Source organism: Salmo salar, chromosome ssa03 (assembly GCF_905237065.1).
Source record: "Salmo salar chromosome ssa03, Ssal_v3.1, whole genome shotgun sequence".
NCBI lineage: Eukaryota > Metazoa > Chordata > Actinopteri > Salmoniformes > Salmonidae > Salmo > Salmo salar.
Genome location: NC_059444.1, coordinates 7,830,748 through 7,855,373, shown reverse-complemented (window position 1 = coordinate 7,855,373; position 24,626 = coordinate 7,830,748). Strand labels below are relative to the sequence as shown.

The 24,626-nt window shown below is 43.2% G+C and overlaps 47 non-coding genes across 47 annotated transcripts; all 47 read left to right on the top strand.

Moving 5' to 3' along the window:
- The first annotated feature begins 40 nt into the window (after nucleotides 1-40).
- Nucleotides 41-122, top strand: trnas-cga (transfer RNA serine (anticodon CGA)). The gene has a single exon. It is a non-coding gene; the product is annotated as a tRNA-Ser (tRNA).
- Nucleotides 123-800: 678 nt separating this feature from the next.
- On the top strand, nucleotides 801-882 carry trnas-uga (transfer RNA serine (anticodon UGA)). Its single transcript has one exon. It is a non-coding gene; the product is annotated as a tRNA-Ser (tRNA).
- A 211-nt stretch (nucleotides 883-1,093) lies between these two features.
- trnas-cga (transfer RNA serine (anticodon CGA)) lies at nucleotides 1,094-1,175 on the top strand. Its single transcript has one exon. It is a non-coding gene; the product is annotated as a tRNA-Ser (tRNA).
- Nucleotides 1,176-1,853: 678 nt separating this feature from the next.
- trnas-uga (transfer RNA serine (anticodon UGA)) lies at nucleotides 1,854-1,935 on the top strand. The gene has a single exon. It is a non-coding gene; the product is annotated as a tRNA-Ser (tRNA).
- Nucleotides 1,936-2,146: 211 nt separating this feature from the next.
- Nucleotides 2,147-2,228, top strand: trnas-cga (transfer RNA serine (anticodon CGA)). The gene has a single exon. It is a non-coding gene; the product is annotated as a tRNA-Ser (tRNA).
- A 678-nt stretch (nucleotides 2,229-2,906) lies between these two features.
- On the top strand, nucleotides 2,907-2,988 carry trnas-uga (transfer RNA serine (anticodon UGA)). Its single transcript has one exon. It is a non-coding gene; the product is annotated as a tRNA-Ser (tRNA).
- A 211-nt stretch (nucleotides 2,989-3,199) lies between these two features.
- trnas-cga (transfer RNA serine (anticodon CGA)) lies at nucleotides 3,200-3,281 on the top strand. The gene has a single exon. It is a non-coding gene; the product is annotated as a tRNA-Ser (tRNA).
- A 678-nt stretch (nucleotides 3,282-3,959) lies between these two features.
- On the top strand, nucleotides 3,960-4,041 carry trnas-uga (transfer RNA serine (anticodon UGA)). The gene has a single exon. It is a non-coding gene; the product is annotated as a tRNA-Ser (tRNA).
- A 211-nt stretch (nucleotides 4,042-4,252) lies between these two features.
- Nucleotides 4,253-4,334, top strand: trnas-cga (transfer RNA serine (anticodon CGA)). Its single transcript has one exon. It is a non-coding gene; the product is annotated as a tRNA-Ser (tRNA).
- Nucleotides 4,335-5,012: 678 nt separating this feature from the next.
- On the top strand, nucleotides 5,013-5,094 carry trnas-uga (transfer RNA serine (anticodon UGA)). Its single transcript has one exon. It is a non-coding gene; the product is annotated as a tRNA-Ser (tRNA).
- Nucleotides 5,095-5,305: 211 nt separating this feature from the next.
- Nucleotides 5,306-5,387, top strand: trnas-cga (transfer RNA serine (anticodon CGA)). Its single transcript has one exon. It is a non-coding gene; the product is annotated as a tRNA-Ser (tRNA).
- Nucleotides 5,388-6,065: 678 nt separating this feature from the next.
- Nucleotides 6,066-6,147, top strand: trnas-uga (transfer RNA serine (anticodon UGA)). The gene has a single exon. It is a non-coding gene; the product is annotated as a tRNA-Ser (tRNA).
- A 211-nt stretch (nucleotides 6,148-6,358) lies between these two features.
- On the top strand, nucleotides 6,359-6,440 carry trnas-cga (transfer RNA serine (anticodon CGA)). The gene has a single exon. It is a non-coding gene; the product is annotated as a tRNA-Ser (tRNA).
- A 678-nt stretch (nucleotides 6,441-7,118) lies between these two features.
- Nucleotides 7,119-7,200, top strand: trnas-uga (transfer RNA serine (anticodon UGA)). Its single transcript has one exon. It is a non-coding gene; the product is annotated as a tRNA-Ser (tRNA).
- Nucleotides 7,201-7,411: 211 nt separating this feature from the next.
- Nucleotides 7,412-7,493, top strand: trnas-cga (transfer RNA serine (anticodon CGA)). Its single transcript has one exon. It is a non-coding gene; the product is annotated as a tRNA-Ser (tRNA).
- A 678-nt stretch (nucleotides 7,494-8,171) lies between these two features.
- On the top strand, nucleotides 8,172-8,253 carry trnas-uga (transfer RNA serine (anticodon UGA)). Its single transcript has one exon. It is a non-coding gene; the product is annotated as a tRNA-Ser (tRNA).
- A 211-nt stretch (nucleotides 8,254-8,464) lies between these two features.
- trnas-cga (transfer RNA serine (anticodon CGA)) lies at nucleotides 8,465-8,546 on the top strand. Its single transcript has one exon. It is a non-coding gene; the product is annotated as a tRNA-Ser (tRNA).
- Nucleotides 8,547-9,224: 678 nt separating this feature from the next.
- Nucleotides 9,225-9,306, top strand: trnas-uga (transfer RNA serine (anticodon UGA)). The gene has a single exon. It is a non-coding gene; the product is annotated as a tRNA-Ser (tRNA).
- Nucleotides 9,307-9,517: 211 nt separating this feature from the next.
- On the top strand, nucleotides 9,518-9,599 carry trnas-cga (transfer RNA serine (anticodon CGA)). The gene has a single exon. It is a non-coding gene; the product is annotated as a tRNA-Ser (tRNA).
- Nucleotides 9,600-10,276: 677 nt separating this feature from the next.
- trnas-uga (transfer RNA serine (anticodon UGA)) lies at nucleotides 10,277-10,358 on the top strand. Its single transcript has one exon. It is a non-coding gene; the product is annotated as a tRNA-Ser (tRNA).
- Nucleotides 10,359-10,569: 211 nt separating this feature from the next.
- Nucleotides 10,570-10,651, top strand: trnas-cga (transfer RNA serine (anticodon CGA)). Its single transcript has one exon. It is a non-coding gene; the product is annotated as a tRNA-Ser (tRNA).
- A 678-nt stretch (nucleotides 10,652-11,329) lies between these two features.
- On the top strand, nucleotides 11,330-11,411 carry trnas-uga (transfer RNA serine (anticodon UGA)). Its single transcript has one exon. It is a non-coding gene; the product is annotated as a tRNA-Ser (tRNA).
- A 211-nt stretch (nucleotides 11,412-11,622) lies between these two features.
- Nucleotides 11,623-11,704, top strand: trnas-cga (transfer RNA serine (anticodon CGA)). Its single transcript has one exon. It is a non-coding gene; the product is annotated as a tRNA-Ser (tRNA).
- A 678-nt stretch (nucleotides 11,705-12,382) lies between these two features.
- trnas-uga (transfer RNA serine (anticodon UGA)) lies at nucleotides 12,383-12,464 on the top strand. The gene has a single exon. It is a non-coding gene; the product is annotated as a tRNA-Ser (tRNA).
- A 211-nt stretch (nucleotides 12,465-12,675) lies between these two features.
- On the top strand, nucleotides 12,676-12,757 carry trnas-cga (transfer RNA serine (anticodon CGA)). The gene has a single exon. It is a non-coding gene; the product is annotated as a tRNA-Ser (tRNA).
- A 678-nt stretch (nucleotides 12,758-13,435) lies between these two features.
- Nucleotides 13,436-13,517, top strand: trnas-uga (transfer RNA serine (anticodon UGA)). The gene has a single exon. It is a non-coding gene; the product is annotated as a tRNA-Ser (tRNA).
- Nucleotides 13,518-13,728: 211 nt separating this feature from the next.
- trnas-cga (transfer RNA serine (anticodon CGA)) lies at nucleotides 13,729-13,810 on the top strand. Its single transcript has one exon. It is a non-coding gene; the product is annotated as a tRNA-Ser (tRNA).
- A 678-nt stretch (nucleotides 13,811-14,488) lies between these two features.
- On the top strand, nucleotides 14,489-14,570 carry trnas-uga (transfer RNA serine (anticodon UGA)). The gene has a single exon. It is a non-coding gene; the product is annotated as a tRNA-Ser (tRNA).
- Nucleotides 14,571-14,781: 211 nt separating this feature from the next.
- Nucleotides 14,782-14,863, top strand: trnas-cga (transfer RNA serine (anticodon CGA)). The gene has a single exon. It is a non-coding gene; the product is annotated as a tRNA-Ser (tRNA).
- A 678-nt stretch (nucleotides 14,864-15,541) lies between these two features.
- On the top strand, nucleotides 15,542-15,623 carry trnas-uga (transfer RNA serine (anticodon UGA)). Its single transcript has one exon. It is a non-coding gene; the product is annotated as a tRNA-Ser (tRNA).
- Nucleotides 15,624-15,834: 211 nt separating this feature from the next.
- Nucleotides 15,835-15,916, top strand: trnas-cga (transfer RNA serine (anticodon CGA)). Its single transcript has one exon. It is a non-coding gene; the product is annotated as a tRNA-Ser (tRNA).
- A 678-nt stretch (nucleotides 15,917-16,594) lies between these two features.
- On the top strand, nucleotides 16,595-16,676 carry trnas-uga (transfer RNA serine (anticodon UGA)). The gene has a single exon. It is a non-coding gene; the product is annotated as a tRNA-Ser (tRNA).
- A 211-nt stretch (nucleotides 16,677-16,887) lies between these two features.
- On the top strand, nucleotides 16,888-16,969 carry trnas-cga (transfer RNA serine (anticodon CGA)). Its single transcript has one exon. It is a non-coding gene; the product is annotated as a tRNA-Ser (tRNA).
- A 678-nt stretch (nucleotides 16,970-17,647) lies between these two features.
- Nucleotides 17,648-17,729, top strand: trnas-uga (transfer RNA serine (anticodon UGA)). The gene has a single exon. It is a non-coding gene; the product is annotated as a tRNA-Ser (tRNA).
- Nucleotides 17,730-17,940: 211 nt separating this feature from the next.
- Nucleotides 17,941-18,022, top strand: trnas-cga (transfer RNA serine (anticodon CGA)). Its single transcript has one exon. It is a non-coding gene; the product is annotated as a tRNA-Ser (tRNA).
- Nucleotides 18,023-18,700: 678 nt separating this feature from the next.
- Nucleotides 18,701-18,782, top strand: trnas-uga (transfer RNA serine (anticodon UGA)). The gene has a single exon. It is a non-coding gene; the product is annotated as a tRNA-Ser (tRNA).
- A 211-nt stretch (nucleotides 18,783-18,993) lies between these two features.
- On the top strand, nucleotides 18,994-19,075 carry trnas-cga (transfer RNA serine (anticodon CGA)). The gene has a single exon. It is a non-coding gene; the product is annotated as a tRNA-Ser (tRNA).
- A 679-nt stretch (nucleotides 19,076-19,754) lies between these two features.
- trnas-uga (transfer RNA serine (anticodon UGA)) lies at nucleotides 19,755-19,836 on the top strand. Its single transcript has one exon. It is a non-coding gene; the product is annotated as a tRNA-Ser (tRNA).
- Nucleotides 19,837-20,047: 211 nt separating this feature from the next.
- Nucleotides 20,048-20,128, top strand: trnas-cga (transfer RNA serine (anticodon CGA)). Its single transcript has one exon. It is a non-coding gene; the product is annotated as a tRNA-Ser (tRNA).
- Nucleotides 20,129-20,807: 679 nt separating this feature from the next.
- On the top strand, nucleotides 20,808-20,889 carry trnas-uga (transfer RNA serine (anticodon UGA)). The gene has a single exon. It is a non-coding gene; the product is annotated as a tRNA-Ser (tRNA).
- A 211-nt stretch (nucleotides 20,890-21,100) lies between these two features.
- On the top strand, nucleotides 21,101-21,182 carry trnas-cga (transfer RNA serine (anticodon CGA)). The gene has a single exon. It is a non-coding gene; the product is annotated as a tRNA-Ser (tRNA).
- A 678-nt stretch (nucleotides 21,183-21,860) lies between these two features.
- On the top strand, nucleotides 21,861-21,942 carry trnas-uga (transfer RNA serine (anticodon UGA)). The gene has a single exon. It is a non-coding gene; the product is annotated as a tRNA-Ser (tRNA).
- A 211-nt stretch (nucleotides 21,943-22,153) lies between these two features.
- Nucleotides 22,154-22,235, top strand: trnas-cga (transfer RNA serine (anticodon CGA)). The gene has a single exon. It is a non-coding gene; the product is annotated as a tRNA-Ser (tRNA).
- Nucleotides 22,236-22,913: 678 nt separating this feature from the next.
- Nucleotides 22,914-22,995, top strand: trnas-uga (transfer RNA serine (anticodon UGA)). Its single transcript has one exon. It is a non-coding gene; the product is annotated as a tRNA-Ser (tRNA).
- Nucleotides 22,996-23,206: 211 nt separating this feature from the next.
- On the top strand, nucleotides 23,207-23,289 carry trnas-cga (transfer RNA serine (anticodon CGA)). The gene has a single exon. It is a non-coding gene; the product is annotated as a tRNA-Ser (tRNA).
- A 678-nt stretch (nucleotides 23,290-23,967) lies between these two features.
- On the top strand, nucleotides 23,968-24,049 carry trnas-uga (transfer RNA serine (anticodon UGA)). The gene has a single exon. It is a non-coding gene; the product is annotated as a tRNA-Ser (tRNA).
- Nucleotides 24,050-24,260: 211 nt separating this feature from the next.
- Nucleotides 24,261-24,342, top strand: trnas-cga (transfer RNA serine (anticodon CGA)). Its single transcript has one exon. It is a non-coding gene; the product is annotated as a tRNA-Ser (tRNA).
- The last annotated feature ends 284 nt before the right edge of the window (nucleotides 24,343-24,626 follow it).

Genomic DNA, 24,626 nt, shown 5'->3' with positions numbered 1-24,626 from the left:
AGATAGCGGACTGGTTAGGGCGTAGAAGGTAATAGAGCAAGCTGTGATGGCCGAGAGGTTAAGGCGTTGGACTCGAAATCCAATGGGGTCTCCCCGCGCAGGTTCGAACCCTGCTCGCAGCGTTATGACAAACCAGTCCTCATTCTGAACATATCCTTGGTGACTTGATATGGATAGTCTCTTTAATGCATGGACTTGTCCAGTGATTCAAGTGCTCAGAAATCTTTTGTGTGAGCTTATTCAGAAAGCTGTAATGGCCGAGTGGTTAAGGCGTGATTTGGCACAATAAGTTCAATATGTCGTGCAATCAAGTTTACCATTTTGCACCAATGATGTCTGTTTCCAAATCCCAATTACTTTACTTGAATTCCAACAGCTGCAACGGCCGAGTTTTTCAGACGTTGGACCTGAATTTCAATGGGGTCTCCCCACACATGTTTTAACCTTGCTCGAAGCGTATATAGCCCACTTGTGCTTTCTCCTCATCACTTTCCTTTGATTCACACAGCCGCAATGGCCAAGTGTTTTAAGCGTTGGAAATGAAAACCATTTTTTTCTCCCCGTACAGTTTTTAAAGCTGCTCGCAGCGCATTGACAAACCAGTCTATATTTGTAACATGTGACTTGATATGGATAATGTGCTGAATGCATGGACTTGTCCATTGATTCAAGTGCTCAGAATATATATTCCTTGACAAACAGTTCAAATAGGCTCTTCAGTAGATAGTCTAGTCTTTACAGAAGTAAAATGGACAGAATGAGATAGCCGACTGGTTAAGGCCTGGTAGTTAATATAGCGAGCTGCGATGGCCGAGTGGTTAAGGCGTTGGACTTGAAATCCAATGGGGTCTCCCTGCGCAGGTTCGAACCCTGCTCGCAGCGCAATGGCAAACCATTCTTTATTTTTAACATATACTTGGTGACTTGATATGGATAATGTGTGCACTTGTCCTTTGATTCAAGTGCTCAGAATGTATCTTCCATGACAAACATTTCAAGTCGGTACTTCAGTAGCGATGATCTGGACGTTTTAGAGTTAAAATGGACAGAACGAGATAGCGGACTGGTTAGGGCGTAGAAGGTAATAGAGCAAGCTGTGATGGCCGAGAGGTTAAGGCGTTGGACTCGAAATCCAATGGGGTCTCCCCGCGCAGGTTCGAACCCTGCTCGCAGCGTTATGACAAACCAGTCCTCATTCTGAACATATCCTTGGTGACTTGATATGGATAGTCTCTTTAATGCATGGACTTGTCCAGTGATTCAAGTGCTCAGAAATCTTTTGTGTGAGCTTATTCAGAAAGCTGTAATGGCCGAGTGGTTAAGGCGTGATTTGGCACAATAAGTTCAATATGTCGTGCAATCAAGTTTACCATTTTGCACCAATGATGTCTGTTTCCAAATCCCAATTACTTTACTTGAATTCCAACAGCTGCAACGGCCGAGTTTTTCAGACGTTGGACCTGAATTTCAATGGGGTCTCCCCACACATGTTTTAACCTTGCTCGAAGCGTATATAGCCCACTTGTGCTTTCTCCTCATCACTTTCCTTTGATTCACACAGCCGCAATGGCCAAGTGTTTTAAGCGTTGGAAATGAAAATCATTTTTTTCTCCCCGTACAGTTTTTAAAGCTGCTCGCAGCGCATTGACAAACCAGTCTATATTTGTAACATGTGACTTGATATGGATAATGTGCTGAATGCATGGACTTGTCCATTGATTCAAGTGCTCAGAATATATATTCCTTGACAAACAGTTCAAATAGGCTCTTCAGTAGATAGTCTAGTCTTTACAGAAGTAAAATGGACAGAATGAGATAGCCGACTGGTTAAGGCCTGGTAGTTAATATAGCGAGCTGCGATGGCCGAGTGGTTAAGGCGTTGGACTTGAAATCCAATGGGGTCTCCCTGCGCAGGTTCGAACCCTGCTCGCAGCGCAATGGCAAACCATTCTTTATTTTTAACATATACTTGGTGACTTGATATGGATAATGTGTGCACTTGTCCTTTGATTCAAGTGCTCAGAATGTATCTTCCATGACAAACATTTCAAGTCGGTACTTCAGTAGCGATGATCTGGACGTTTTAGAGTTAAAATGGACAGAACGAGATAGCGGACTGGTTAGGGCGTAGAAGGTAATAGAGCAAGCTGTGATGGCCGAGAGGTTAAGGCGTTGGACTCGAAATCCAATGGGGTCTCCCCGCGCAGGTTCGAACCCTGCTCGCAGCGTTATGACAAACCAGTCCTCATTCTGAACATATCCTTGGTGACTTGATATGGATAGTCTCTTTAATGCATGGACTTGTCCAGTGATTCAAGTGCTCAGAAATCTTTTGTGTGAGCTTATTCAGAAAGCTGTAATGGCCGAGTGGTTAAGGCGTGATTTGGCACAATAAGTTCAATATGTCGTGCAATCAAGTTTACCATTTTGCACCAATGATGTCTGTTTCCAAATCCCAATTACTTTACTTGAATTCCAACAGCTGCAACGGCCGAGTTTTTCAGACGTTGGACCTGAATTTCAATGGGGTCTCCCCACACATGTTTTAACCTTGCTCGAAGCGTATATAGCCCACTTGTGCTTTCTCCTCATCACTTTCCTTTGATTCACACAGCCGCAATGGCCAAGTGTTTTAAGCGTTGGAAATGAAAATCATTTTTTTCTCCCCGTACAGTTTTTAAAGCTGCTCGCAGCGCATTGACAAACCAGTCTATATTTGTAACATGTGACTTGATATGGATAATGTGCTGAATGCATGGACTTGTCCATTGATTCAAGTGCTCAGAATATATATTCCTTGACAAACAGTTCAAATAGGCTCTTCAGTAGATAGTCTAGTCTTTACAGAAGTAAAATGGACAGAATGAGATAGCCGACTGGTTAAGGCCTAGTAGTTAATATAGCGAGCTGCGATGGCCGAGTGGTTAAGGCGTTGGACTTGAAATCCAATGGGGTCTCCCTGCGCAGGTTCGAACCCTGCTCGCAGCGCAATGGCAAACCATTCTTTCTTTTTAACATATACTTGGTGACTTGATATGGATAATGTGTGCACTTGTCCTTTGATTCAAGTGCTCAGAATGTATCTTCCATGACAAACATTTCAAGTCGGTACTTCAGTAGCGATGATCTGGACGTTTTAGAGTTAAAATGGACAGAACGAGATAGCGGACTGGTTAGGGCGTAGAAGGTAATAGAGCAAGCTGTGATGGCCGAGAGGTTAAGGCGTTGGACTCGAAATCCAATGGGGTCTCCCCGCGCAGGTTCGAACCCTGCTCGCAGCGTTATGACAAACCAGTCCTCATTCTGAACATATCCTTGGTGACTTGATATGGATAGTCTCTTTAATGCATGGACTTGTCCAGTGATTCAAGTGCTCAGAAATCTTTTGTGTGAGCTTATTCAGAAAGCTGTAATGACCGAGTGGTTAAGGCGTGATTTGGCACAATAAGTTCAATATGTCGTGCAATCAAGTTTACCATTTTGCACCAATGATGTCTGTTTCCAAATCCCAATTACTTTACTTGAATTCCAACAGCTGCAACGGCCGAGTTTTTCAGACGTTGGACCTGAATTTCAATGGGGTCTCCCCACACATGTTTTAACCTTGCTCGAAGCGTATATAGCCCACTTGTGCTTTCTCCTCATCACTTTCCTTTGATTCACACAGCCGCAATGGCCAAGTGTTTTAAGCGTTGGAAATGAAAATCATTTTTTTCTCCCCGTACAGTTTTTAAAGCTGCTCGCAGCGCATTGACAAACCAGTCTATATTTGTAACATGTGACTTGATATGGATAATGTGCTGAATGCATGGACTTGTCCATTGATTCAAGTGCTCAGAATATATATTCCTTGACAAACAGTTCAAATAGGCTCTTCAGTAGATAGTCTAGTCTTTACAGAAGTAAAATGGACAGAATGAGATAGCCGACTGGTTAAGGCCTGGTAGTTAATATAGCGAGCTGCGATGGCCGAGTGGTTAAGGCGTTGGACTTGAAATCCAATGGGGTCTCCCTGCGCAGGTTCGAACCCTGCTCGCAGCGCAATGGCAAACCATTCTTTATTTTTAACATATACTTGGTGACTTGATATGGATAATGTGTGCACTTGTCCTTTGATTCAAGTGCTCAGAATGTATCTTCCATGACAAACATTTCAAGTCGGTACTTCAGTAGCGATGATCTGGACGTTTTAGAGTTAAAATGGACAGAACGAGATAGCGGACTGGTTAGGGCGTAGAAGGTAATAGAGCAAGCTGTGATGGCCGAGAGGTTAAGGCGTTGGACTCGAAATCCAATGGGGTCTCCCCGCGCAGGTTCGAACCCTGCTCGCAGCGTTATGACAAACCAGTCCTCATTCTGAACATATCCTTGGTGACTTGATATGGATAGTCTCTTTAATGCATGGACTTGTCCAGTGATTCAAGTGCTCAGAAATCTTTTGTGTGAGCTTATTCAGAAAGCTGTAATGGCCGAGTGGTTAAGGCGTGATTTGGCACAATAAGTTCAATATGTCGTGCAATCAAGTTTACCATTTTGCACCAATGATGTCTGTTTCCAAATCCCAATTACTTTACTTGAATTCCAACAGCTGCAACGGCCGAGTTTTTCAGACGTTGGACCTGAATTTCAATGGGGTCTCCCCACACATGTTTTAACCTTGCTCGAAGCGTATATAGCCCACTTGTGCTTTCTCCTCATCACTTTCCTTTGATTCACACAGCCGCAATGGCCAAGTGTTTTAAGCGTTGGAAATGAAAATCATTTTTTTCTCCCCGTACAGTTTTTAAAGCTGCTCGCAGCGCATTGACAAACCAGTCTATATTTGTAACATGTGACTTGATATGGATAATGTGCTGAATGCATGGACTTGTCCATTGATTCAAGTGCTCAGAATATATATTCCTTGACAAACAGTTCAAATAGGCTCTTCAGTAGATAGTCTAGTCTTTACAGAAGTAAAATGGACAGAATGAGATAGCCGACTGGTTAAGGCCTGGTAGTTAATATAGCGAGCTGCGATGGCCGAGTGGTTAAGGCGTTGGACTTGAAATCCAATGGGGTCTCCCTGCGCAGGTTCGAACCCTGCTCGCAGCGCAATGGCAAACCATTCTTTATTTTTAACATATACTTGGTGACTTGATATGGATAATGTGTGCACTTGTCCTTTGATTCAAGTGCTCAGAATGTATCTTCCATGACAAACATTTCAAGTCGGTACTTCAGTAGCGATGATCTGGACGTTTTAGAGTTAAAATGGACAGAACGAGATAGCGGACTGGTTAGGGCGTAGAAGGTAATAGAGCAAGCTGTGATGGCCGAGAGGTTAAGGCGTTGGACTCGAAATCCAATGGGGTCTCCCCGCGCAGGTTCGAACCCTGCTCGCAGCGTTATGACAAACCAGTCCTCATTCTGAACATATCCTTGGTGACTTGATATGGATAGTCTCTTTAATGCATGGACTTGTCCAGTGATTCAAGTGCTCAGAAATCTTTTGTGTGAGCTTATTCAGAAAGCTGTAATGACCGAGTGGTTAAGGCGTGATTTGGCACAATAAGTTCAATATGTCGTGCAATCAAGTTTACCATTTTGCACCAATGATGTCTGTTTCCAAATCCCAATTACTTTACTTGAATTCCAACAGCTGCAACGGCCGAGTTTTTCAGACGTTGGACCTGAATTTCAATGGGGTCTCCCCACACATGTTTTAACCTTGCTCGAAGCGTATATAGCCCACTTGTGCTTTCTCCTCATCACTTTCCTTTGATTCACACAGCCGCAATGGCCAAGTGTTTTAAGCGTTGGAAATGAAAATCATTTTTTTCTCCCCGTACAGTTTTTAAAGCTGCTCGCAGCGCATTGACAAACCAGTCTATATTTGTAACATGTGACTTGATATGGATAATGTGCTGAATGCATGGACTTGTCCATTGATTCAAGTGCTCAGAATATATATTCCTTGACAAACAGTTCAAATAGGCTCTTCAGTAGATAGTCTAGTCTTTACAGAAGTAAAATGGACAGAATGAGATAGCCGACTGGTTAAGGCCTAGTAGTTAATATAGCGAGCTGCGATGGCCGAGTGGTTAAGGCGTTGGACTTGAAATCCAATGGGGTCTCCCTGCGCAGGTTCGAACCCTGCTCGCAGCGCAATGGCAAGCCATTCTTTATTTTTAACATATACTTGGTGACTTGATATGGATAATGTGTGCACTTGTCCTTTGATTCAAGTGCTCAGAATGTATCTTCCATGACAAACATTTCAAGTCGGTACTTCAGTAGCGATGATCTGGACGTTTTAGAGTTAAAATGGACAGAACGAGATAGCGGACTGGTTAGGGCGTAGAAGGTAATAGAGCAAGCTGTGATGGCCGAGAGGTTAAGGCGTTGGACTCGAAATCCAATGGGGTCTCCCCGCGCAGGTTCGAACCCTGCTCGCAGCGTTATGACAAACCAGTCCTCATTCTGAACATATCCTTGGTGACTTGATATGGATAGTCTCTTTAATGCATGGACTTGTCCAGTGATTCAAGTGCTCAGAAATCTTTTGTGTGAGCTTATTCAGAAAGCTGTAATGACCGAGTGGTTAAGGCGTGATTTGGCACAATAAGTTCAATATGTCGTGCAATCAAGTTTACCATTTTGCACCAATGATGTCTGTTTCCAAATCCCAATTACTTTACTTGAATTCCAACAGCTGCAACGGCCGAGTTTTTCAGACGTTGGACCTGAATTTCAATGGGGTCTCCCCACACATGTTTTAACCTTGCTCGAAGCGTATATAGCCCACTTGTGCTTTCTCCTCATCACTTTCCTTTGATTCACACAGCCGCAATGGCCAAGTGTTTTAAGCGTTGGAAATGAAAATCATTTTTTTCTCCCCGTACAGTTTTTAAAGCTGCTCGCAGCGCATTGACAAACCAGTCTATATTTGTAACATGTGACTTGATATGGATAATGTGCTGAATGCATGGACTTGTCCATTGATTCAAGTGCTCAGAATATATATTCCTTGACAAACAGTTCAAATAGGCTCTTCAGTAGATAGTCTAGTCTTTACAGAAGTAAAATGGACAGAATGAGATAGCCGACTGGTTAAGGCCTAGTAGTTAATATAGCGAGCTGCGATGGCCGAGTGGTTAAGGCGTTGGACTTGAAATCCAATGGGGTCTCCCTGCGCAGGTTCGAACCCTGCTCGCAGCGCAATGGCAAGCCATTCTTTATTTTTAACATATACTTGGTGACTTGATATGGATAATGTGTGCACTTGTCCTTTGATTCAAGTGCTCAGAATGTATCTTCCATGACAAACATTTCAAGTCGGTACTTCAGTAGCGATGATCTGGACGTTTTAGAGTTAAAATGGACAGAACGAGATAGCGGACTGGTTAGGGCGTAGAAGGTAATAGAGCAAGCTGTGATGGCCGAGAGGTTAAGGCGTTGGACTCGAAATCCAATGGGGTCTCCCCGCGCGGGTTCGAACCCTGCTCGCAGCGTTATGACAAACCAGTCCTCATTCTGAACATATCCTTGGTGACTTGATATGGATAGTCTCTTTAATGCATGGACTTGTCCAGTGATTCAAGTGCTCAGAAATCTTTTGTGTGAGCTTATTCAGAAAGCTGTAATGACCGAGTGGTTAAGGCGTGATTTGGCACAATAAGTTCAATATGTCGTGCAATCAAGTTTACCATTTTGCACCAATGATGTCTGTTTCCAAATCCCAATTACTTTACTTGAATTCCAACAGCTGCAACGGCCGAGTTTTTCAGACGTTGGACCTGAATTTCAATGGGGTCTCCCCACACATGTTTTAACCTTGCTCGAAGCGTATATAGCCCACTTGTGCTTTCTCCTCATCACTTTCCTTTGATTCACACAGCCGCAATGGCCAAGTGTTTTAAGCGTTGGAAATGAAAATCATTTTTTTCTCCCCGTACAGTTTTTAAAGCTGCTCGCAGCGCATTGACAAACCAGTCTATATTTGTAACATGTGACTTGATATGGATAATGTGCTGAATGCATGGACTTGTCCATTGATTCAAGTGCTCAGAATATATATTCCTTGACAAACAGTTCAAATAGGCTCTTCAGTAGATAGTCTAGTCTTTACAGAAGTAAAATGGACAGAATGAGATAGCCGACTGGTTAAGGCCTAGTAGTTAATATAGCGAGCTGCGATGGCCGAGTGGTTAAGGCGTTGGACTTGAAATCCAATGGGGTCTCCCTGCGCAGGTTCGAACCCTGCTCGCAGCGCAATGGCAAACCATTCTTTATTTTTAACATATACTTGGTGACTTGATATGGATAATGTGTGCACTTGTCCTTTGATTCAAGTGCTCAGAATGTATCTTCCATGACAAACATTTCAAGTCGGTACTTCAGTAGCGATGATCTGGACGTTTTAGAGTTAAAATGGACAGAACGAGATAGCGGACTGGTTAGGGCGTAGAAGGTAATAGAGCAAGCTGTGATGGCCGAGAGGTTAAGGCGTTGGACTCGAAATCCAATGGGGTCTCCCCGCGCAGGTTCGAACCCTGCTCGCAGCGTTATGACAAACCAGTCCTCATTCTGAACATATCCTTGGTGACTTGATATGGATAGTCTCTTTAATGCATGGACTTGTCCAGTGATTCAAGTGCTCAGAAATCTTTTGTGTGAGCTTATTCAGAAAGCTGTAATGACCGAGTGGTTAAGGCGTGATTTGGCACAATAAGTTCAATATGTCGTGCAATCAAGTTTACCATTTTGCACCAATGATGTCTGTTTCCAAATCCCAATTACTTTACTTGAATTCCAACAGCTGCAACGGCCGAGTTTTTCAGACGTTGGACCTGAATTTCAATGGGGTCTCCCCACACATGTTTTAACCTTGCTCGAAGCGTATATAGCCCACTTGTGCTTTCTCCTCATCACTTTCCTTTGATTCACACAGCCGCAATGGCCAAGTGTTTTAAGCGTTGGAAATGAAAATCATTTTTTTCTCCCCGTACAGTTTTTAAAGCTGCTCGCAGCGCATTGACAAACCAGTCTATATTTGTAACATGTGACTTGATATGGATAATGTGCTGAATGCATGGACTTGTCCATTGATTCAAGTGCTCAGAATATATATTCCTTGACAAACAGTTCAAATAGGCTCTTCAGTAGATAGTCTAGTCTTTACAGAAGTAAAATGGACAGAATGAGATAGCCGACTGGTTAAGGCCTAGTAGTTAATATAGCGAGCTGCGATGGCCGAGTGGTTAAGGCGTTGGACTTGAAATCCAATGGGGTCTCCCTGCGCAGGTTCGAACCCTGCTCGCAGCGCAATGGCAAGCCATTCTTTATTTTTAACATATACTTGGTGACTTGATATGGATAATGTGTGCACTTGTCCTTTGATTCAAGTGCTCAGAATGTATCTTCCATGACAAACATTTCAAGTCGGTACTTCAGTAGCGATGATCTGGACGTTTTAGAGTTAAAATGGACAGAACGAGATAGCGGACTGGTTAGGGCGTAGAAGGTAATAGAGCAAGCTGTGATGGCCGAGAGGTTAAGGCGTTGGACTCGAAATCCAATGGGGTCTCCCCGCGCAGGTTCGAACCCTGCTCGCAGCGTTATGACAAACCAGTCCTCATTCTGAACATATCCTTGGTGACTTGATATGGATAGTCTCTTTAATGCATGGACTTGTCCAGTGATTCAAGTGCTCAGAAATCTTTTGTGTGAGCTTATTCAGAAAGCTGTAATGACCGAGTGGTTAAGGCGTGATTTGGCACAATAAGTTCAATATGTCGTGCAATCAAGTTTACCATTTTGCACCAATGATGTCTGTTTCCAAATCCCAATTACTTTACTTGAATTCCAACAGCTGCAACGGCCGAGTTTTTCAGACGTTGGACCTGAATTTCAATGGGGTCTCCCCACACATGTTTTAACCTTGCTCGAAGCGTATATAGCCCACTTGTGCTTTCTCCTCATCACTTTCCTTTGATTCACACAGCCGCAATGGCCAAGTGTTTTAAGCGTTGGAAATGAAAATCATTTTTTCTCCCCGTACAGTTTTTAAAGCTGCTCGCAGCGCATTGACAAACCAGTCTATATTTGTAACATGTGACTTGATATGGATAATGTGCTGAATGCATGGACTTGTCCATTGATTCAAGTGCTCAGAATATATATTCCTTGACAAACAGTTCAAATAGGCTCTTCAGTAGATAGTCTAGTCTTTACAGAAGTAAAATGGACAGAATGAGATAGCCGACTGGTTAAGGCCTAGTAGTTAATATAGCGAGCTGCGATGGCCGAGTGGTTAAGGCGTTGGACTTGAAATCCAATGGGGTCTCCCTGCGCAGGTTCGAACCCTGCTCGCAGCGCAATGGCAAGCCATTCTTTATTTTTAACATATACTTGGTGACTTGATATGGATAATGTGTGCACTTGTCCTTTGATTCAAGTGCTCAGAATGTATCTTCCATGACAAACATTTCAAGTCGGTACTTCAGTAGCGATGATCTGGACGTTTTAGAGTTAAAATGGACAGAACGAGATAGCGGACTGGTTAGGGCGTAGAAGGTAATAGAGCAAGCTGTGATGGCCGAGAGGTTAAGGCGTTGGACTCGAAATCCAATGGGGTCTCCCCGCGCAGGTTCGAACCCTGCTCGCAGCGTTATGACAAACCAGTCCTCATTCTGAACATATCCTTGGTGACTTGATATGGATAGTCTCTTTAATGCATGGACTTGTCCAGTGATTCAAGTGCTCAGAAATCTTTTGTGTGAGCTTATTCAGAAAGCTGTAATGACCGAGTGGTTAAGGCGTGATTTGGCACAATAAGTTCAATATGTCGTGCAATCAAGTTTACCATTTTGCACCAATGATGTCTGTTTCCAAATCCCAATTACTTTACTTGAATTCCAACAGCTGCAACGGCCGAGTTTTTCAGACGTTGGACCTGAATTTCAATGGGGTCTCCCCACACATGTTTTAACCTTGCTCGAAGCGTATATAGCCCACTTGTGCTTTCTCCTCATCACTTTCCTTTGATTCACACAGCCGCAATGGCCAAGTGTTTTAAGCGTTGGAAATGAAAATCATTTTTTTCTCCCCGTACAGTTTTTAAAGCTGCTCGCAGCGCATTGACAAACCAGTCTATATTTGTAACATGTGACTTGATATGGATAATGTGCTGAATGCATGGACTTGTCCATTGATTCAAGTGCTCAGAATATATATTCCTTGACAAACAGTTCAAATAGGCTCTTCAGTAGATAGTCTAGTCTTTACAGAAGTAAAATGGACAGAATGAGATAGCCGACTGGTTAAGGCCTAGTAGTTAATATAGCGAGCTGCGATGGCCGAGTGGTTAAGGCGTTGGACTTGAAATCCAATGGGGTCTCCCTGCGCAGGTTCGAACCCTGCTCGCAGCGCAATGGCAAGCCATTCTTTATTTTTAACATATACTTGGTGACTTGATATGGATAATGTGTGCACTTGTCCTTTGATTCAAGTGCTCAGAATGTATCTTCCATGACAAACATTTCAAGTCGGTACTTCAGTAGCGATGATCTGGACGTTTTAGAGTTAAAATGGACAGAACGAGATAGCGGACTGGTTAGGGCGTAGAAGGTAATAGAGCAAGCTGTGATGGCCGAGAGGTTAAGGCGTTGGACTCGAAATCCAATGGGGTCTCCCCGCGCAGGTTCGAACCCTGCTCGCAGCGTTATGACAAACCAGTCCTCATTCTGAACATATCCTTGGTGACTTGATATGGATAGTCTCTTTAATGCATGGACTTGTCCAGTGATTCAAGTGCTCAGAAATCTTTTGTGTGAGCTTATTCAGAAAGCTGTAATGACCGAGTGGTTAAGGCGTGATTTGGCACAATAAGTTCAATATGTCGTGCAATCAAGTTTACCATTTTGCACCAATGATGTCTGTTTCCAAATCCCAATTACTTTACTTGAATTCCAACAGCTGCAACGGCCGAGTTTTTCAGACGTTGGACCTGAATTTCAATGGGGTCTCCCCACACATGTTTTAACCTTGCTCGAAGCGTATATAGCCCACTTGTGCTTTCTCCTCATCACTTTCCTTTGATTCACACAGCCGCAATGGCCAAGTGTTTTAAGCGTTGGAAATGAAAATCATTTTTTTCTCCCCGTACAGTTTTTAAAGCTGCTCGCAGCGCATTGACAAACCAGTCTATATTTGTAACATGTGACTTGATATGGATAATGTGCTGAATGCATGGACTTGTCCATTGATTCAAGTGCTCAGAATATATATTCCTTGACAAACAGTTCAAATAGGCTCTTCAGTAGATAGTCTAGTCTTTACAGAAGTAAAATGGACAGAATGAGATAGCCGACTGGTTAAGGCCTAGTAGTTAATATAGCGAGCTGCGATGGCCGAGTGGTTAAGGCGTTGGACTTGAAATCCAATGGGGTCTCCCTGCGCAGGTTCGAACCCTGCTCGCAGCGCAATGGCAAACCATTCTTTATTTTTAACATATACTTGGTGACTTGATATGGATAATGTGTGCACTTGTCCTTTGATTCAAGTGCTCAGAATGTATCTTCCATGACAAACATTTCAAGTCGGTACTTCAGTAGCGATGATCTGGACGTTTTAGAGTTAAAATGGACAGAACGAGATAGCGGACTGGTTAGGGCGTAGAAGGTAATAGAGCAAGCTGTGATGGCCGAGAGGTTAAGGCGTTGGACTCGAAATCCAATGGGGTCTCCCCGCGCAGGTTCGAACCCTGCTCGCAGCGTTATGACAAACCAGTCCTCATTCTGAACATATCCTTGGTGACTTGATATGGATAGTCTCTTTAATGCATGGACTTGTCCAGTGATTCAAGTGCTCAGAAATCTTTTGTGTGAGCTTATTCAGAAAGCTGTAATGACCGAGTGGTTAAGGCGTGATTTGGCACAATAAGTTCAATATGTCGTGCAATCAAGTTTACCATTTTGCACCAATGATGTCTGTTTCCAAATCCCAATTACTTTACTTGAATTCCAACAGCTGCAACGGCCGAGTTTTTCAGACGTTGGACCTGAATTTCAATGGGGTCTCCCCACACATGTTTTAACCTTGCTCGAAGCGTATATAGCCCACTTGTGCTTTCTCCTCATCACTTTCCTTTGATTCACACAGCCGCAATGGCCAAGTGTTTTAAGCGTTGGAAATGAAAATCATTTTTTTCTCCCCGTACAGTTTTTAAAGCTGCTCGCAGCGCATTGACAAACCAGTCTATATTTGTAACATGTGACTTGATATGGATAATGTGCTGAATGCATGGACTTGTCCATTGATTCAAGTGCTCAGAATATATATTCCTTGACAAACAGTTCAAATAGGCTCTTCAGTAGATAGTCTAGTCTTTACAGAAGTAAAATGGACAGAATGAGATAGCCGACTGGTTAAGGCCTAGTAGTTAATATAGCGAGCTGCGATGGCCGAGTGGTTAAGGCGTTGGACTTGAAATCCAATGGGGTCTCCCTGCGCAGGTTCGAACCCTGCTCGCAGCGCAATGGCAAGCCATTCTTTATTTTTAACATATACTTGGTGACTTGATATGGATAATGTGTGCACTTGTCCTTTGATTCAAGTGCTCAGAATGTATCTTCCATGACAAACATTTCAAGTCGGTACTTCAGTAGCGATGATCTGGACGTTTTAGAGTTAAAATGGACAGAACGAGATAGCGGACTGGTTAGGGCGTAGAAGGTAATAGAGCAAGCTGTGATGGCCGAGAGGTTAAGGCGTTGGACTCGAAATCCAATGGGGTCTCCCCGCGCAGGTTCGAACCCTGCTCGCAGCGTTATGACAAACCAGTCCTCATTCTGAACATATCCTTGGTGACTTGATATGGATAGTCTCTTTAATGCATGGACTTGTCCAGTGATTCAAGTGCTCAGAAATCTTTTGTGTGAGCTTATTCAGAAAGCTGTAATGACCGAGTGGTTAAGGCGTGATTTGGCACAATAAGTTCAATATGTCGTGCAATCAAGTTTACCATTTTGCACCAATGATGTCTGTTTCCAAATCCCAATTACTTTACTTGAATTCCAACAGCTGCAACGGCCGAGTTTTTCAGACGTTGGACCTGAATTTCAATGGGGTCTCCCCACACATGTTTTAACCTTGCTCGAAGCGTATATAGCCCACTTGTGCTTTCTCCTCATCACTTTCCTTTGATTCACACAGCCGCAATGGCCAAGTGTTTTAAGCGTTGGAAATGAAAATCATTTTTTTCTCCCCGTACAGTTTTTAAAGCTGCTCGCAGCGCATTGACAAACCAGTCTATATTTGTAACATGTGACTTGATATGGATAATGTGCTGAATGCATGGACTTGTCCATTGATTCAAGTGCTCAGAATATATATTCCTTGACAAACAGTTCAAATAGGCTCTTCAGTAGATAGTCTAGTCTTTACAGAAGTAAAATGGACAGAATGAGATAGCCGACTGGTTAAGGCCTAGTAGTTAATATAGCGAGCTGCGATGGCCGAGTGGTTAAGGCGTTGGACTTGAAATCCAATGGGGTCTCCCTGCGCAGGTTCGAACCCTGCTCGCAGCGCAATGGCAAACCATTCTTTATTTTTAACATATACTTGGTGACTTGATATGGATAATGTGTGCACTTGTCCTTTGATTCAAGTGCTCAGAATGTATCTTCCATGACAAACATTTCAAGTCGGTACTTCAGTAGCGATGATCTGGACGTTTTAGAGTTAAAATGGACAGAACGAGATAGCGGACTGGTTAGGGCGTAGAAGGTAATAGAGCAAGCTGTGATGGCCGAGAGGTTAAGGCGTTGGACTCGAAATCCAATGGGGTCTCCCCGCGCAGGTTCGAACCCTGCTCGCAGCGTTATGACAAACCAGTCCTCATTCTGAACATATCCTTGGTGACTTGATATGGATAGTCTCTTTAATGCATGGACTTGTCCAGTGATTCAAGTGCTCAGAAATCTTTTGTGTGAGCTTATTCAGAAAGCTGTAATGACCGAGTGGTTAAGGCGTGATTTGGCACAATAAGTTCAATATGTCGTGCAATCAAGTTTACCATTTTGCACCAATGATGTCTGTTTCCAAATCCCAATTACTTTACTTGAATTCCAACAGCTGCAACGGCCGAGTTTTTCAGACGTTGGACCTGAATTTCAATGGGGTCTCCCCACACATGTTTTAACCTTGCTCGAAGCGTATATAGCCCACTTGTGCTTTCTCCTCATCACTTTCCTTTGATTCACACAGCCGCAATGGCCAAGTGTTTTAAGCGTTGGAAATGAAAATCATTTTTTTCTCCCCGTACAGTTTTTAAAGCTGCTCGCAGCGCATTGACAAACCAGTCTATATTTGTAACATGTGACTTGATATGGATAATGTGCTGAATGCATGGACTTGTCCATTGATTCAAGTGCTCAGAATATATATTCCTTGACAAACAGTTCAAATAGGCTCTTCAGTAGATAGTCTAGTCTTTACAGAAGTAAAATGGACAGAATGAGATAGCCGACTGGTTAAGGCCTAGTAGTTAATATAGCGAGCTGCGATGGCCGAGTGGTTAAGGCGTTGGACTTGAAATCCAATGGGGTCTCCCTGCGCAGGTTCGAACCCTGCTCGCAGCGCAATGGCAAGCCATTCTTTATTTTTAACATATACTTGGTGACTTGATATGGATAATGTGTGCACTTGTCCTTTGATTCAAGTGCTCAGAATGTATCTTCCATGACAAACATTTCAAGTCGGTACTTCAGTAGCGATGATCTGGACGTTTTAGAGTTAAAATGGACAGAACGAGATAGCGGACTGGTTAGGGCGTAGAAGGTAATAGAGCAAGCTGTGATGGCCGAGAGGTTAAGGCGTTGGACTCGAAATCCAATGGGGTCTCCCCGCGCAGGTTCGAACCCTGCTCGCAGCGTTATGACAAACCAGTCCTCATTCTGAACATATCCTTGGTGACTTGATATGGATAGTCTCTTTAATGCATGGACTTGTCCAGTGATTCAAGTGCTCAGAAATCTTTTGTGTGAGCTTATTCAGAAAGCTGTAATGACCGAGTGGTTAAGGCGTGATTTGGCACAATAAGTTCAATATGTCGTGCAATCAAGTTTACCATTTTGCACCAATGATGTCTGTTTCCAAATCCCAATTACTTTACTTGAATTCCAACAGCTGCAACGGCCGAGTTTTTCAGACGTTGGACCTGAATTTCAATGGGGTCTCCCCACACATGTTTTAACCTTGCTCGAAGCGTATATAGCCCACTTGTGCTTTCTCCTCATCACTTTCCTTTGATTCACACAGCCGCAATGGCCAAGTGTTTTAAGCGTTGGAAATGAAAATCATTTTTTTCTCCCCGTACAGTTTTTAAAGCTGCTCGCAGCGCATTGACAAACCAGTCTATATTTGTAACATGTGACTTGATATGGATAATGTGCTGAATGCATGGACTTGTCCATTGATTCAAGTGCTCAGAATATATATTCCTTGACAAACAGTTCAAATAGGCTCTTCAGTAGATAGTCTAGTCTTTACAGAAGTAAAATGGACAGAATGAGATAGCCGACTGGTTAAGGCCTAGTAGTTAATATAGCGAGCTGCGATGGCCGAGTGGTTAAGGCGTTGGACTTGAAATCCAATGGGGTCTCCCTGCGCAGGTTCGAACCCTGCTCGCAGCGCAATGGCAAACCATTCTTTATTTTTAACATATACTTGGTGACTTGATATGGATAATGTGTGCACTTGTCCTTTGATTCAAGTGCTCAGAATGTATCTTCCATGACAAACATTTCAAGTCGGTACTTCAGTAGCGATGATCTGGACGTTTTAGAGTTAAAATGGACAGAACGAGATAGCGGACTGGTTAGGGCGTAGAAGGTAATAGAGCAAGCTGTGATGGCCGAGAGGTTAAGGCGTTGGACTCGAAATCCAATGGGGTCTCCCCGCGCAGGTTCGAACCCTGCTCGCAGCGTTATGACAAACCAGTCCTCATTCTGAACATATCCTTGGTGACTTGATATGGATAGTCTCTTTAATGCATGGACTTGTCCAGTGATTCAAGTGCTCAGAAATCTTTTGTGTGAGCTTATTCAGAAAGCTGTAATGACCGAGTGGTTAAGGCGTGATTTGGCACAATAAGTTCAATATGTCGTGCAATCAAGTTTACCATTTTGCACCAATGATGTCTGTTTCCAAATCCCAATTACTTTACTTGAATTCCAACAGCTGCAACGGCCGAGTTTTTCAGACGTTGGACCTGAATTTCAATGGGGTCTCCCCACACATGTTTTAACCTTGCTCGAAGCGTATATAGCCCACTTGTGCTTTCTCCTCATCACTTTCCTTTGATTCACACAGCCGCAATGGCCAAGTGTTTTAAGCGTTGGAAATGAAAATCATTTTTTTCTCCCCGTACAGTTTTTAAAGCTGCTCGCAGCGCATTGACAAACCAGTCTATATTTGTAACATGTGACTTGATATGGATAATGTGCTGAATGCATGGACTTGTCCATTGATTCAAGTGCTCAGAATATATATTCCTTGACAAACAGTTCAAATAGGCTCTTCAGTAGATAGTCTAGTCTTTACAGAAGTAAAATGGACAGAATGAGATAGCCGACTGGTTAAGGCCTAGTAGTTAATATAGCGAGCTGCGATGGCCGAGTGGTTAAGGCGTTGGACTTGAAATCCAATGGGGTCTCCCTGCGCAGGTTCGAACCCTGCTCGCAGCGCAATGGCAAACCATTCTTTATTTTTAACATATACTTGGTGACTTGATATGGATAATGTGTGCACTTGTCCTTTGATTCAAGTGCTCAGAATGTATCTTCCATGACAAACATTTCAAGTCGGTACTTCAGTAGCGATGATCTGGACGTTTTAGAGTTAAAATGGACAGAACGAGATAGCGGACTGGTTAGGGCGTAGAAGGTAATAGAGCAAGCTGTGATGGCCGAGAGGTTAAGGCGTTGGACTCGAAATCCAATGGGGTCTCCCCGCGCAGGTTCGAACCCTGCTCGCAGCGTTATGACAAACCAGTCCTCATTCTGAACATATCCTTGGTGACTTGATATGGATAGTCTCTTTAATGCATGGACTTGTCCAGTGATTCAAGTGCTCAGAAATCTTTTGTGTGAGCTTATTCAGAAAGCTGTAATGACCGAGTGGTTAAGGCGTGATTTGGCACAATAAGTTCAATATGTCGTGCAATCAAGTTTACCATTTTGCACCAATGATGTCTGTTTCCAAATCCCAATTACTTTACTTGAATTCCAACAGCTGCAACGGCCGAGTTTTTCAGACGTTGGACCTGAATTTCAATGGGGTCTCCCCACACATGTTTTAACCTTGCTCGAAGCGTATATAGCCCACTTGTGCTTTCTCCTCATCACTTTCCTTTGATTCACACAGCCGCAATGGCCAAGTGTTTTAAGCGTTGGAAATGAAAATCATTTTTTTCTCCCCGTACAGTTTTTAAAGCTGCTCGCAGCGCATTGACAAACCAGTCTATATTTGTAACATGTGACTTGATATGGATAATGTGCTGAATGCATGGACTTGTCCATTGATTCAAGTGCTCAGAATATATATTCCTTGACAAACAGTTCAAATAGGCTCTTCAGTAGATAGTCTAGTCTTTACAGAAGTAAAATGGACAGAATGAGATAGCCGACTGGTTAAGGCCTAGTAGTTAATATAGCGAGCTGCGATGGCCGAGTGGTTAAGGCGTTGGACTTGAAATCCAATGGGGTCTCCCTGCGCAGGTTCGAACCCTGCTCGCAGCGCAATGGCAAACCATTCTTTATTTTTAACATATACTTGGTGACTTGATATGGATAATGTGTGCACTTGTCCTTTGATTCAAGTGCTCAGAATGTATCTTCCATGACAAACATTTCAAGTCGGTACTTCAGTAGCGATGATCTGGACGTTTTAGAGTTAAAATGGACAGAACGAGATAGCGGACTGGTTAGGGCGTAGAAGGTAATAGAGCAAGCTGTGATGGCCGAGAGGTTAAGGCGTTGGACTCGAAATCCAATGGGGTCTCCCCGCGCAGGTTCGAACCCTGCTCGCAGCGTTATGACAAACCAGTCCTCATTCTGAACATATCCTTGGTGACTTGATATGGATAGTCTCTTTAATGCATGGACTTGTCCAGTGATTCAAGTGCTCAGAAATCTTTTGTGTGAGCTTATTCAGAAAGCTGTAATGACCGAGTGGTTAAGGCGTGATTTGGCACAATAAGTTCAATATGTCGTGCAATCAAGTTTACCATTTTGCACCAATGATGTCTGTTTCCAAATCCCAATTACTTTACTTGAATTCCAACAGCTGCAACGGCCGAGTTTTTCAGACGTTGGACCTGAATTTCAATGGGGTCTCCCCCACACATGTTTTAACCTTGCTCGAAGCGTATATAGCCCACTTGTGCTTTCTCCTCATCACTTTCCTTTGATTCACACAGCCGCAATGGCCAAGTGTTTTAAGCGTTGGAAATGAAAATCATTTTTTTCTCCCCGTACAGTTTTTAAAGCTGCTCGCAGCGCATTGACAAACCAGTCTATATTTGTAACATGTGACTTGATATGGATAATGTGCTGAATGCATGGACTTGTCCATTGATTCAAGTGCTCAGAATATATATTCCTTGACAAACAGTTCAAATAGGCTCTTCAGTAGATAGTCTAGTCTTTACAGAAGTAAAATGGACAGAATGAGATAGCCGACTGGTTAAGGCCTAGTAGTTAATATAGCGAGCTGCGATGGCCGAGTGGTTAAGGCGTTGGACTTGAAATCCAATGGGGTCTCCCTGCGCAGGTTCGAACCCTGCTCGCAGCGCAATGGCAAACCATTCTTTATTTTTAACATATACTTGGTGACTTGATATGGATAATGTGTGCACTTGTCCTTTGATTCAAGTGCTCAGAATGTATCTTCCATGACAAACATTTCAAGTCGGTACTTCAGTAGCGATGATCTGGACGTTTTAGAGTTAAAATGGACAGAACGAGATAGCGGACTGGTTAGGGCGTAGAAGGTAATAGAGCAAGCTGTGATGGCCGAGAGGTTAAGGCGTTGGACTCGAAATCCAATGGGGTCTCCCGCGCAGGTTCGAACCCTGCTCGCAGCGTTATGACAAACCAGTCCTCATTCTGAACATATCCTTGGTGACTTGATATGGATAGTCTCTTTAATGCATGGACTTGTCCAGTGATTCAAGTGCTCAGAAATCTTTTGTGTGAGCTTATTCAGAAAGCTGTAATGACCGAGTGGTTAAGGCGTGATTTGGCACAATAAGTTCAATATGTCGTGCAATCAAGTTTACCATTTTGCACCAATGATGTCTGTTTCCAAATCCCAATTACTTTACTTGAATTCCAACAGCTGCAACGGCCGAGTTTTTCAGACGTTGGACCTGAATTTCAATGGGGTCTCCCCACACATGTTTTAACCTTGCTCGAAGCGTATATAGCCCACTTGTGCTTTCTCCTCATCACTTTCCTTTGATTCACACAGCCGCAATGGCCAAGTGTTTTAAGCGTTGGAAATGAAAATCATTTTTTTCTCCCCGTACAGTTTTTAAAGCTGCTCGCAGCGCATTGACAAACCAGTCTATATTTGTAACATGTGACTTGATATGGATAATGTGCTGAATGCATGGACTTGTCCATTGATTCAAGTGCTCAGAATATATATTCCTTGACAAACAGTTCAAATAGGCTCTTCAGTAGATAGTCTAGTCTTTACAGAAGTAAAATGGACAGAATGAGATAGCCCGACTGGTTAAGGCCTAGTAGTTAATATAGCGAGCTGCGATGGCCGAGTGGTTAAGGCGTTGGACTTGAAATCCAATGGGGTCTCCCTGCGCAGGTTCGAACCCTGCTCGCAGCGCAATGGCAAACCATTCTTTATTTTTAACATATACTTGGTGACTTGATATGGATAATGTGTGCACTTGTCCTTTGATTCAAGTGCTCAGAATGTATCTTCCATGACAAACATTTCAAGTCGGTACTTCAGTAGCGATGATCTGGACGTTTTAGAGTTAAAATGGACAGAACGAGATAGCGGACTGGTTAGGGCGTAGAAGGTAATAGAGCAAGCTGTGATGGCCGAGAGGTTAAGGCGTTGGACTCGAAATCCAATGGGGTCTCCCCGCGCAGGTTCGAACCCTGCTCGCAGCGTTATGACAAACCAGTCCTCATTCTGAACATATCCTTGGTGACTTGATATGGATAGTCTCTTTAATGCATGGACTTGTCCAGTGATTCAAGTGCTCAGAAATCTTTTGTGTGAGCTTATTCAGAAAGCTGTAATGACCGAGTGGTTAAGGCGTGATTTGGCACAATAAGTTCAATATGTCGTGCAATCAAGTTTACCATTTTGCACCAATGATGTCTGTTTCCAAATCCCAATTACTTTACTTGAATTCCAACAGCTGCAACGGCCGAGTTTTTCAGACGTTGGACCTGAATTTCAATGGGGTCTCCCCACACATGTTTTAACCTTGCTCGAAGCGTATATAGCCCACTTGTGCTTTCTCCTCATCACTTTCCTTTGATTCACACAGCCGCAATGGCCAAGTGTTTTAAGCGTTGGAAATGAAAATCATTTTTTTCTCCCCGTACAGTTTTTAAAGCTGCTCGCAGCGCATTGACAAACCAGTCTATATTTGTAACATGTGACTTGATATGGATAATGTGCTGAATGCATGGACTTGTCCATTGATTCAAGTGCTCAGAATATATATTCCTTGACAAACAGTTCAAATAGGCTCTTCAGTAGATAGTCTAGTCTTTACAGAAGTAAAATGGACAGAATGAGATAGCCGACTGGTTAAGGCCTAGTAGTTAATATAGCGAGCTGCGATGGCCGAGTGGTTAAGGCGTTGGACTTGAAATCCAATGGGGTCTCCCTGCGCAGGTTCGAACCCTGCTCGCAGCGCAATGGCAAACCATTCTTTATTTTTAACATATACTTGGTGACTTGATATGGATAATGTGTGCACTTGTCCTTTGATTCAAGTGCTCAGAATGTATCTTCCATGACAAACATTTCAAGTCGGTACTTCAGTAGCGATGATCTGGACGTTTTAGAGTTAAAATGGACAGAACGAGATAGCGGACTGGTTAGGGCGTAGAAGGTAATAGAGCAAGCTGTGATGGCCGAGAGGTTAAGGCGTTGGACTCGAAATCCAATGGGGTCTCCCCGCGCAGGTTCGAACCCTGCTCGCAGCGTTATGACAAACCAGTCCTCATTCTGAACATATCCTTGGTGACTTGATATGGATAGTCTCTTTAATGCATGGACTTGTCCAGTGATTCAAGTGCTCAGAAATCTTTTGTGTGAGCTTATTCAGAAAGCTGTAATGACCGAGTGGTTAAGGCGTGATTTGGCACAATAAGTTCAATATGTCGTGCAATCAAGTTTACCATTTTGCACCAATGATGTCTGTTTCCAAATCCCAATTACTTTACTTGAATTCCAACAGCTGCAACGGCCGAGTTTTTCAGACGTTGGACCTGAATTTCAATGGGGTCTCCCCACACATGTTTTAACCTTGCTCGAAGCGTATATAGCCCACTTGTGCTTTCTCCTCATCACTTTCCTTTGATTCACACAGCCGCAATGGCCAAGTGTTTTAAGCGTTGGAAATGAAAATCATTTTTTTCTCCCCGTACAGTTTTTAAAGCTGCTCGCAGCGCATTGACAAACCAGTCTATATTTGTAACATGTGACTTGATATGGATAATGTGCTGAATGCATGGACTTGTCCATTGATTCAAGTGCTCAGAATATATATTCCTTGACAAACAGTTCAAATAGGCTCTTCAGTAGATAGTCTAGTCTTTACAGAAGTAAAATGGACAGAATGAGATAGCCGACTGGTTAAGGCCTAGTAGTTAATATAGCGAGCTGCGATGGCCGAGTGGTTAAGGCGTTGGACTTGAAATCCAATGGGGTCTCCCTGCGCAGGTTCGAACCCTGCTCGCAGCGCAATGGCAAACCATTCTTTATTTTTAACATATACTTGGTGACTTGATATGGATAATGTGTGCACTTGTCCTTTGATTCAAGTGCTCAGAATGTATCTTCCATGACAAACATTTCAAGTCGGTACTTCAGTAGCGATGATCTGGACGTTTTAGAGTTAAAATGGACAGAACGAGATAGCGGACTGGTTAGGGCGTAGAAGGTAATAGAGCAAGCTGTGATGGCCGAGAGGTTAAGGCGTTGGACTCGAAATCCAATGGGGTCTCCCCGCGCGAGGTTCGAACCCTGCTCGCAGCGTTATGACAAACCAGTCCTCATTCTGAACATATCCTTGGTGACTTGATATGGATAGTCTCTTTAATGCATGGACTTGTCCAGTGATTCAAGTGCTCAGAAATCTTTTGTGTGAGCTTATTCAGAAAGCTGTAATGACCGAGTGGTTAAGGCGTGATTTGGCACAATAAGTTCAATATGTCGTGCAATCAAGTTTACCATTTTGCACCAATGATGTCTGTTTCCAAATCCCAATTACTTTACTTGAATTCCAACAGCTGCAACGGCCGAGTTTTTCAGACGTTGGACCTGAATTTCAATGGGGTCTCCCCACACATGTTTTAACCTTGCTCGAAGCGTATATAGCCCACTTGTGCTTTCTCCTCATCACTTTCCTTTGATTCACACAGCCGCAATGGCCAAGTGTTTTAAGCGTTGGAAATGAAAATCATTTTTTTCTCCCCGTACAGTTTTTAAAGCTGCTCGCAGCGCATTGACAAACCAGTCTATATTTGTAACATGTGACTTGATATGGATAATGTGCTGAATGCATGGACTTGTCCATTGATTCAAGTGCTCAGAATATATATTCCTTGACAAACAGTTCAAATAGGCTCTTCAGTAGATAGTCTAGTCTTTACAGAAGTAAAATGGACAGAATGAGATAGCCGACTGGTTAAGGCCTAGTAGTTAATATAGCGAGCTGCGATGGCCGAGTGGTTAAGGCGTTGGACTTGAAATCCAATGGGGTCTCCCTGCGCAGGTTCGAACCCTGCTCGCAGCGCAATGGCAAACCATTCTTTATTTTTAACATATACTTGGTGACTTGATATGGATAATGTGTGCACTTGTCCTTTGATTCAAGTGCTCAGAATGTATCTTCCATGACAAACATTTCAAGTCGGTACTTCAGTAGCGATGATCTGGACGTTTTAGAGTTAAAATGGACAGAACGAGATAGCGGACTGGTTAGGGCGTAGAAGGTAATAGAGCAAGCTGTGATGGCCGAGAGGTTAAGGCGTTGGACTCGAAATCCAATGGGGTCTCCCCGCGCAGGTTCGAACCCTGCTCGCAGCGTTATGACAAACCAGTCCTCATTCTGAACATATCCTTGGTGACTTGATATGGATAGTCTCTTTAATGCATGGACTTGTCCAGTGATTCAAGTGCTCAGAAATCTTTTGTGTGAGCTTATTCAGAAAGCTGTAATGACCGAGTGGTTAAGGCGTGATTTGGCACAATAAGTTCAATATGTCGTGCAATCAAGTTTACCATTTTGCACCAATGATGTCTGTTTCCAAATCCCAATTACTTTACTTGAATTCCAACAGCTGCAACGGCCGAGTTTTTCAGACGTTGGA